At 38.5% G+C, this 10,255-nt stretch overlaps 1 long non-coding RNA gene across 1 annotated transcript; it reads left to right on the plus strand.

Moving 5' to 3' along the window:
- Positions 1-1,653: 1,653 nt before the first annotated feature.
- Positions 1,654-1,972, plus strand: LOC103932842. Its single transcript, XR_665051.3, has 2 exons — positions 1,654-1,777; positions 1,924-1,972. It is a non-coding gene; the product is annotated as an uncharacterized LOC103932842 (long non-coding RNA).
- Positions 1,973-10,255: the final 8,283 nt, after the last annotated feature.

Here is a 10,255-nt window from a genome sequence, read left to right on the forward strand (position 1 = left end):
CATCATTTTGGTCATTCCGTTAAGTGTCTCGAGGCTCTTGGCCAGAAGTTTGGGCAATTTTCAAAGTTTCGTAACTCAATCGTTTCTTAACCAAATTCAACCCATAATATATCAAAATAAAGATAGGAAAGTGTAGAATAAGATTATACCTATTTGGAAGACCAATGGTTGCGGAAGATGGCCGGAAAATAGCTTCAAAGTTGACTCGTCTGAAGGAAAACTGGAAAACTTGCCGGAAACTGGGTAAGTTTAAACGTTCATAACTTCTTCAATACTCAACAAAATCAAGTGATTCAAAAACAAAAATCATACTTCTTGACAAGAAAAAGAGAATGATACCTTTTTCGATGGCTAAATTGCCATGGTTTGGCCAGAAAACGGCTCGAAAGTGGCTAACTCGAGACCAAGACAGCCACTTTTGAGCCATTTTCCGGCCAAACCACGACGCGTTAGCCATCAAAAAAGGCACCATTATCTTTGTCTCATCGATAAGTATGATTTTTGTTTTTGAATCACTTGATTACGTTGAGTATTGAAGAAGTTATGAACGTTTAAAATTTACCCAGTTTTCGGCGAGTTTTCCAGTTTTCCCTCGAACTAGTCAACTTTGAGGCTATTTTTTGGCCATCTACAGCAATCATTGGGCTTCAAAATAGGTATAATCGTATTTTACACTTTCCTATCTTCATTTTGATATATTATGGGTCGAAAATTGAGTTACCATTCGACATGGTACTTACCATTCGATTCTTGTGCAAGTTACAACTGTTGCAATTGAACATGCGGTGTGCTATCCACACACCCCTTTTTACTTCTCACACACCTCTTGTTGATTTCTGTCCCTTGATCTTCTTCAATTCATCCGATCCGATGGCCGAAAATCAAAAGGATGTGTGAGAAGTAAAAAGGGGTGTGTGAATATCACACCCCATGAACATTTATTCACTTGATTCGCGTGATGATCGAAACTATCCAGTTTTGTGGTTTTGTAATGTTTTCATCACATGATCAAGTTGTTGTTCCTTGGGTCAGAAATCAAGTTCCTATCTGATCCAACTTTCAGGAGCAACCTGTCTTTCCTCTATTTTTAGCTATATTTTTTTTTCATCACAAACAGTAAGAGCTCGTTTTTGACATTCATATCTGTTCTTCTGATACGAATGGTAGCTGTTCACATTGACGTGGAAATTGTAGTGTTCATTAATTAGGGGTTTATATCAAAGGTTGGTTTACCACAACTAAGGTACTTACAGGGACTTGGTTAAGAAAAGGTACATGCAGAGAGTGCACCAAATGTCTCTTTCCTTCAGAATAATACAAACAGCTTATCATTCATATTTCCTTCTCCCTCGATATGTAAACTTAGAATAACCGTATCTCCCTCTTCCTGATATGGGACTTCGTATCATTTGCTAGAACTTTTGAGGTGGGGTGGTGCGAAGAACTCAATTCTACTAGTTCAAGGCCTAGGTTGACATTTGAAGTCTAATCAATGTGTTCAGTGTAGCAAGTCTCTGTTCATCTCTTAATTGGCTTGTTTGAGCTAAGGGGTTTCTCTTACGCTTGCCTTTTTGAGAATTTATGATCCAACTTTCAAGTGGCTTTCTCCATCGGCATCTTCTGATTAATTTCTTTATAATCAATGTTTGTGCAGACTCGGTTCCCCCTTCTGGCCAGGTTGCACGAGGCATACAAAAAGATACCGGCATTCCTAGATGCTATACCAGAAAAGCAGCCGGATGCTCCTTCTCCATAGTTAAAAAATTGGGTTGAAGAGGTTTGAATTAACATTTATTAAGTTACTCTCTTGGTTGGAGTACAGCATTTATCTAATGTTCTGGTTAAATCTAGCATTTGACGTATATGTGAGGCACCATACGAACGAAATGCTTATTGTTGCTTTTGTGTTGATTGGTGCTTCAGGGACCCTGTTTGAAATCGTCGGTTCCATTCTTCTGAAACTTCCTTTTTAGAATCAGATGAAGCTTGTCCATCCCAAAGTGCAGCATAAAGGGTCGACAATTAAGGTCTGAGTTGAGGCATTTGAAATGTTGTATATCACTCAGGTGTTGTTCCTGTCCAAATAAGGATTATCCCATTAGAGCAAGCCCAGCGTTGGGTTTTGCTCGGGGGACAGGGGAGAAACCAAGGGCCCGAGGGCCAGGGGATCAGGTCCAGCGTTGCCCAGCCCGATGGAAGGGGGAGGCCCGAGCTCCGGGCTCGTGGGGGATTGCCAGCCCGAGAGTCCGAGGTGGGGGTGACGTAAGGCTGACGCCAGGGTGGCGTCAGCGCAATATTTAAATTTTTTTGTGTCAGGCGCGTGCACCCCACCTACGCGTGGGGGCGCGTCGCCGACGACACAAAAATCAGAAAAAAAAAATTCTGTCAGTTACCGTTGGGAAGCAACGTGGCTTCCCACGGTGCGTTAGAAATTACTTAGCCAATCGTTTAGTACGTGGAGAGACGCCTTGGCACAAGCTAGTAGTAATATTCGAAGTGGGGAAAATTACTCGGATCAGGTAACAATATATTATTTATTTGATACCCAAATTTACATTATAATTATTTGTTTGTATTATTTATTTGTTACCTACATAATTTATTATTTATTGTTTGTATTATTTATTTGTTACGTACAAAATTTATTATTTATTGTTTGTATTATTTATTTGTTACCGTCATAATTTATTATTTATTGTTTGTATTATTTATTATTTATTATTTGTATTATTTATTTGTTACCTACATAATTTATTATTTATGTTTTGTATTATTTATTTGTTACCGACTTACATTATAATTATGTTGTTTGTATTATTTATTTGTTACTTATTTTCATTATAATTATTTATTTGTATTATTTATTTGTTACTTATTTTTATTGTGTAGGAACTTCAAGCACAAGCTTGGTACGCTGCCAAAACCAAAAGCAAAAATAAATCATTCAACCGGTGGGAATGTTGGAATATTGTCAAAGATTGTCCTAAATTTAGAGTTGTGCCAGTCGGTCCAGAAGTGCACATGAACAGCACCCCTCTACACTCTACACCCGATCATGTTCATGAAGATGATGCAGAAGAAGTGCCCAAAACGCCCCTCCCTGAACAAGCGTCGGGTTCGACCCGTTTTCCAATTAGGCCTCAAGGTAAGAAGGCTTCAAAGAGAAAAGGGAGTGCTTCCAAGAAGGATTATGCAAAGTTCATGGAAGAACTTACTCGCCAAGGTGAATTGACTTTGGCGAGGGACCTGGCGAAAGATGAGGCTGATAAGGCTAGAGAGGCATCAAAAGCAGCAGCTGTTGAGAGAGAATTTTATGCTAATGAGAGAGAAAGAGAGCTACTTAGGCAAGAAAGGGAACATGTTAGAGAAGAAAGACGGGCTCAACAAGATCGTGAGATTATGAACATGTCTTTAGAAGGGAAGTCTCCAAATTCTAAATTTTTTTGGAAGTTAGAGAAAGCGGACGTGGTGCGAAGGAGGCATGCAAGAGAAACAATAGCAAGCCAAGGTGGTTCTAGCACCGCAAGAGAAGATCATCCTAACACCACAAATTGATTAAGTGATGATGAATAGAGTACTTTTTGTAATCGGAGCCCATAATTTTCCAATCACTTTGGGTTGTAATTTATTATTTATTGTTTGTATTATTTATGTTGTTTCCAATTTCTTGAATATTTATTCAAATTAATTTGGTAAGTTATTTATACTAAGAATTACCCTCTGCCTCCTTGCTTTCCTCACGACATGAAAATTATTAACAAACCCTCTGCCTCCTTGGTAAGTTATTAACAAACCCTCTACCTCCTTGTATAAAATAATTAAAAGTCCATCGTTCTAATTAAAAGTCCTTGTATAAAATAATTAAAAGTCCATCGTTCTAATTAAAAGTCCTTGTATAAAATAATTAAAAGTCCATGGTTCTAATTAAAAGTCCTTTACATAGATTAAAACCCACACGAAGTGTGACTCTGTTTTCTTCTTATAATACATATACTAAGAATTACATAAACATAAACATAAAAAAATTACATATACTAAGAATTACATAAACATAAACATAAAAAAATTACATAAACATAAACATAAACATACTAAGAATTACATATACTAAGAATTACATAAACATAAACATAAAAAAATTACATAAATATAAACATAAACATACTAAGAATTACATATACTAAGAATTACATAAACATAAACATAAAAAAATTACATAAACATACCAAATAATAAAACACACCAAATAAAATAACATAAACATACCGAATTAAAAAAAACACACTAAATGAACTTAATTATCTTCAGCTTGTTTTAATGCCCACTGGTGCTCTATCAAGTCAATTTGTTGGGCATTGTGCATGTCTGACATTTGAAATGCAGTATATCGTTGAATGAGCCTTTCATTGTAACGTCCATCCCTTTGTAATGGGTCATGTTGCACGGGCTCATCGGTGGCGTCATGAGCACAATATATACGTGTTCTTGAATTGTTCATCGGGTCTGGCTCATATTCATCAACAACTTCATAATCGTACTCATCTTCCACAATTATGTTGTGAAGAATGATGCACGTCATCATGATGGATCGAAGCGACTCTAAATCAAACAATCTGGCAGCACCTCTGACGATCAACCAGCGAGCTTGGAGGATACCGAAACAACGCTCCACATCCTTCCTGCACCCCTCTTGACAGCTTGCAAAGTGTTTTTCCTTTGCACTTCGCGGACGTGGCACTGTTTTGACAAATGTTGACCAGCGCGGGTAGATGCCGTCAGCTAGTTAGTATGGCCTGTCGTACATACGTTCGTTGACCTCATACGTAACTTTTGATGCCTTTCCTTGCAGCACATCGTTGAACACTGGGGATTGGGCAAGGACGTTGATGTCATTTTGAGCTCCCGGGACCCCGAAAAAGGCGTGCCAAATCCATGTATCAAAAGATGCCACCGCCTCCAGAATGATACTTTTTGCTCCTTTTCTGTCCCCGTAAGCGCCTTGCCATGCACTTGGACAGTTTTTCCACGTCCAGTGCATACAATCAATGTTTCCAATCATCCCAGGAAAGCCACGCATCTCCGCCTTCTTCAACAGCCGCTCCAAGTCCTTGTGTGTAGGTTTGCGGAGGTACTCATCGGTGTTGATAGATTCGATTGCTCCGCAAAACCTCATCAGGGACTCAAGAATGGTTGATTTCCCCATCCTCGTTATCTCATCCACTTGGTCTGCAGATGCTCCATATGCAAGCATCCGCAAGGCAGCAGTAATTTTTTGCTCAGGTAATAGACCCATAGCACCAAAAGCATCTTTTTTTTGCACAAAATAAGAATCATGGTTGCAAACAGGAATCATGATTTTGTTGAACAAATGTCGTTCCATTCTAAAACGACGTCTAAAGTACGTATCAGGGAATGCACTATTAGGAACAAAATAATCATCCAAGAGTTCCATACCTCGTTGTTGCCTGCTTCTATCAAGGTTTCCGGAACGGCTGGGCCTGCAGATCTGAGCCGCAGCTTGGATGACTCGACGGGAATGTGAGGCTCTGCCCTTTCTTACTTCGTCATCTCTCATTTGACGCTCCTCATCCTCTTTCCTCTCATTTCTTACCCCTGGTGATTGAACATTGCTTCTGATTCGTTAAACAATTCTTCCTCTTCCTGATTAAATTCCCACATCATCCTTGAGGAAGAAGAAGAAGACATTGAAAGAAAGAAACAGAAACTATGAATAATGATACAGATTTTTGTGAATAAGGAAGCAGAAACTATGAATACTGATAGAGATCTTGAGAATTTTGGTGTGAGATTTGTGAGGATGGATGGTGGATTATATAGAGGATCCAGAAAGGATTAGGTTGTGCATAATGCCACATGGCATGCCGTCATTCGTTACAAATCTGATGGAAATCTATCCTCAAAGATTGTGAACAGATTATGACATGTGGCATGCCATCATTCGTTAAAAATCTGATGGAAATCTATCCTCAAAGATTGTGAACAGATTATGACATGTGGCGCGACGTGATTGGTTAATAATCTTATCAGAAATCCATCACCAATAATTGTATTATTTTGTATTATTTAATAATACTTCGGATAATGACACGTGGCGCAACGAGAACGATTACAAATCTTATCCGATATTACAATTAAAATTATTTTGTATTATTTTATAAATAAAAAAAATACTAATATTTTATTGCCTATTGCCAGGGCTAATGAAGTGTAACGGTGGAGATGCAAATTCTATTGCCAGGGCTATTTACTGTTCATTAAGGGCAGTTACTGTTCATTAGGTGGATTGAATAGTGCATTGCCAGGGGGGAGGGCTCCAACGCCGGAGTTGCTCTTATGGAACAATGATGAAACTGTAGAATGTTGTGTTTGAAACGTTGAGTGATGTAATGGTTTGGAATGTCTGTCAAACTAGTCTTTTGAAGTACACATCAAATGTACTTGACTTGTTAGTTGTTTAGCAATCGCGTGTGTATGATTTAAATGATTTTGTGTGCGTACTCTTAACAAGGGAAGGATTCCCAACTACATCAACCCAACCCTTGGATGAAATGAAGTTTTTCCATTTCGTCCATCTCTTGGGTGTTCTGGATTGTTGACTTGAATTATATTTCGGTTTGTGTCTAGTGTCCCATGGGGAGGATACTGTTGCCAATGGCGTTGTTCAGTATTGTGTAGTGATAGAGCTGCGTAGACGATTGCGTGGGGTTCCAATACAGGCTGAGAGATATTGAAGATTATCTAATCTCTAATAAGATAAAATTATCTCAAATTTAATAGAGGAGAAGAGAGTGTGATGGCAATACCCTTAAAAAATGCAGGCAGGCAGCACGTTAGATCAATCTTCATAAAAGTTTAGGTAAAACTAAAATTCAAATCATTAGTTAACGGAAACAACGTGGAACACGCGGAATTGAAGCTGTAGAGAGAAGGAACCCTGATGACAGGGAAGAAGGGAATGAGGGAATAAGGTGGGCCGGCGGAAGCCATGGAACAATGGAGAGGGTCAAATGTAAGACAGTGACCACTGTATTTCTTTGAACGGTGCCGCAACTATCACTTCCGGCAAAAAGAGAGAAGATGGGTTGGGTAGGAATGTTGTTGAATTTTAGATTTACATTTCTTGTATGTATCATTTACAAGGAAGAAGCATATATAAGAGAAGATGACAGAAGGAGAGTTTACAAGTAACCTCCAACCAATCTCCTTAAATCACTCCTATAAGGGCTACCAACTAATTATAAAAAACAAGGGAACACAATCCCTTAATTCTAGACTAAGACAAGCTAGAAACAATGTCATAAGACCCATGCCCTAGCTGAGAGTAAGGTACCCATGCCTTAGCCAAAAGGAAGGTAGGACTTGATTGATTTGCTCCATTTGGACTTCCATACCTTACCTTAGCCGCTTCTTCCAATACTCCCCCTCAAGCTGGATCAAGGGGGTTCGTTGAGCCAAGCTTGAACAATAAACGCTGAAATTGAGCAATAGAGAGGTATTTTGTAAAAATATCAGCGAACTGATCATGACTACGTGTGTAATGGGTGTTAATAACTTTTGATTGAACTTGTGCCCGAATGTAATGACAATCAACTTCGATATGTTTAATCCTCTCATGGAAAACTGGGTTAGAAGCAATGTGCATAGCAGCTTGATTGTCACTGAACAAAGACATAGGCTGACTACTTGGAAACCCTAAATCTGAGAGAAGACCTTTAAGCCAAATGAGCTCATAAGCAGTGGATGTCATTACTCGATACTCAGCCTTTGCACTTGATCGAGCTATGACACATTGTTTTTTGCTTCTCCATGTGACTAAATTTCCACCCACAAATGTGCAAAAACCAGTGGTTGACTTACGATCAAGGGAATTTCCAGCCCAATCTGCATCTGTTTACCCCATGATAGCAGTGTTACCATTCATTTTCATCAATATGCCCTGACCAAAAGAGCCTTTGAGATAACGAATGATTCTTTTAACAATGCGTAAATGAGCAATGGTATGAGCATGCATGAACTGACTAGCAAGGCTCACGACATAGGAAATGTTAAGACGTGTGATTGTAAGATAAATCAATTTCCCAACTAATTTTTGATAGTCAGTGATATTTGTGGGAGCATCATTTTGTATATCAAGCTGAAGTTTACTGTCAAAAGGAGTCCGAGCAGGTTTATAATCCCCCATATTAGCCTCTTTTAGAAGATCAAGAACATACTTTCTTTGATTTAGAAAGTCATTTCTGAGATGTGGCGATTTCAATGCCAAGAAAATCCTTGAGTGTTCCCAAATCCTTGAGAGCAAATTTGACATGGAGGGAATGCTTGAGAGAATTAATTTCCTCAATATTATCACCTGTCACTATAAGGTCATCAACATAAATTAAAACAACCAACTTGCCTACTGAACCAATTCGAACAAAAAGAGAGGAATCATCATTGCTTCTATGAAAGCCAAATTTTTTAGGTACTGAGCTATGTTTTGAATACCAAGCCCACAGAGACTGCTTTAAACCATAGATAGATTTATGAAGTTTGCACACCATGTCAGTATCATGAAATTGAGGATGACCCGGGGGCAACTTCATGTACACTTCCTCTTCCAGCTCACCATGCAGAAATGCGTTCTTCACGTCCATTTGATATAAAGGCCAAGATTGATTAACTGCAACAGACAACAACACTCTCATTGTGTTCATCTTGGCAACTAGGGCAAAAGTCTCTTTATAATCTACTCTATAGGTTTGAGTAAAGCCACGAGCTACCGAACGAGCTTTGTGTTTCTCAACAGTCCCATCAGAGTTGAACTTTGTCTTATACACCCAACGACTACCTACTGCCTTTTTTCCTTGAGGAAGCTTAATAACACTCCAGGTTCCATTGTCATGGAAAGTTTAAAGTTCATTCTTCATAGCAGTTCCAAATATCATGATCATTTGCCTCTTGAAAGCTCTGCGGATCATGAGTATTATCTAGGGCACTGAGAAAAACAGCATGAGAGGATGAACAATTTTTTGAAGTAACAAAATCTGCATGGGGATATCTTGTAGTATAAGTAACATAATCAACAAGTCTAGATGGAGGATGGCGATCTCTTGTGGGATTTCTCCGAGTTGGAACTTGTGTTGGAGCTAGTAACTCAGAGATTTGAGATAAGGACTCTATGTGAGGGTTTGGAGAGTCATTCCTTATGCTTTTTTATTGACAAGAAGGTATGCTAGGTAATGGAAATAAATCATGCAGAAACTCCCCTTAATTTGTATAAATCACTTCCTCTGTAAAGTAGGGAGTTGACTCATCGAACTTAACACCTCTAGACACTACAAGCTTCTTAGTGACTAGATTATAACACTTATACCTCTTTTGTGTAGGTGAATAACCCATGAACACACACTTAATAGCCCGAGGATCAAGTTTGTCACGATGAGTAGGTTGAGTGTGAACAAAACATATACACCCAAAAACCTTTAAGTGAGACAGATCAATCTTTCTCTCCTTCAACACTTCATAAGATCTAAAACCTAGCACTTTACTAGGGAGACGGTTGATGGGGTATGTAGTTGTAAGTACTCCTTGTGACCAAAACTTCTTGGGTACATGCATATGAAACATGAGAGCTCGTCTTCTCAAGAAGGTCTCGATTTTTTCTTTTGGCAACCCCGTTTTGTTGAGGGCTGCCAACACAACTTGTTTGATGAAGAATGCCATGATTGCTCATATATTGTGACATATTATTAGACATATATTTAGTGCCATTATCGGATCTTATTATGTGAATATAGATGAGAATTGATTGCTAACAAGTTTATGGAAATCTTGAAACGCACTAGTGAATTCACTTTTAAACTTTAAGAGGTACAACCAAGTGATCCTTGTAAAATCATCCACAGATGTTACAAAATACCTATATCCATCAAAGGACTCGATAACTAGTCCCCAAATATCTGAATGAATGATTTTGAAATGATTACTAGCCTTAGACAAGGATGAGGTAAAAGGTAATCTGACAAATTTAGACAAGTGACAAACACATTGAATTTTGTCTTTACAAAGATTTGGAAACAAAATAGACATCTCTTTTTCAGAGGGGTGAGCTAACCGTTGGTGCCAAAGATGTTGGTCTTGTGGTACACTGGAGCTAGCTTGAAAAACTTTGGAAGTCTTGAAATCTTTGGCTAGATAATAAAGTCCATTCAAAAGGAAACCTTCACCAATCGTCTTCTTGGTGATGATATCCTGA

The sequence above is a fragment of a genome, unplaced genomic scaffold (assembly GCF_019419815.1).
Source record: "Pyrus x bretschneideri cultivar Hongxiangsu unplaced genomic scaffold, Pyrus_bretschneideri_v1 Contig265, whole genome shotgun sequence".
Taxonomy (NCBI): Eukaryota; Viridiplantae; Streptophyta; class Magnoliopsida; order Rosales; family Rosaceae; genus Pyrus; species Pyrus x bretschneideri.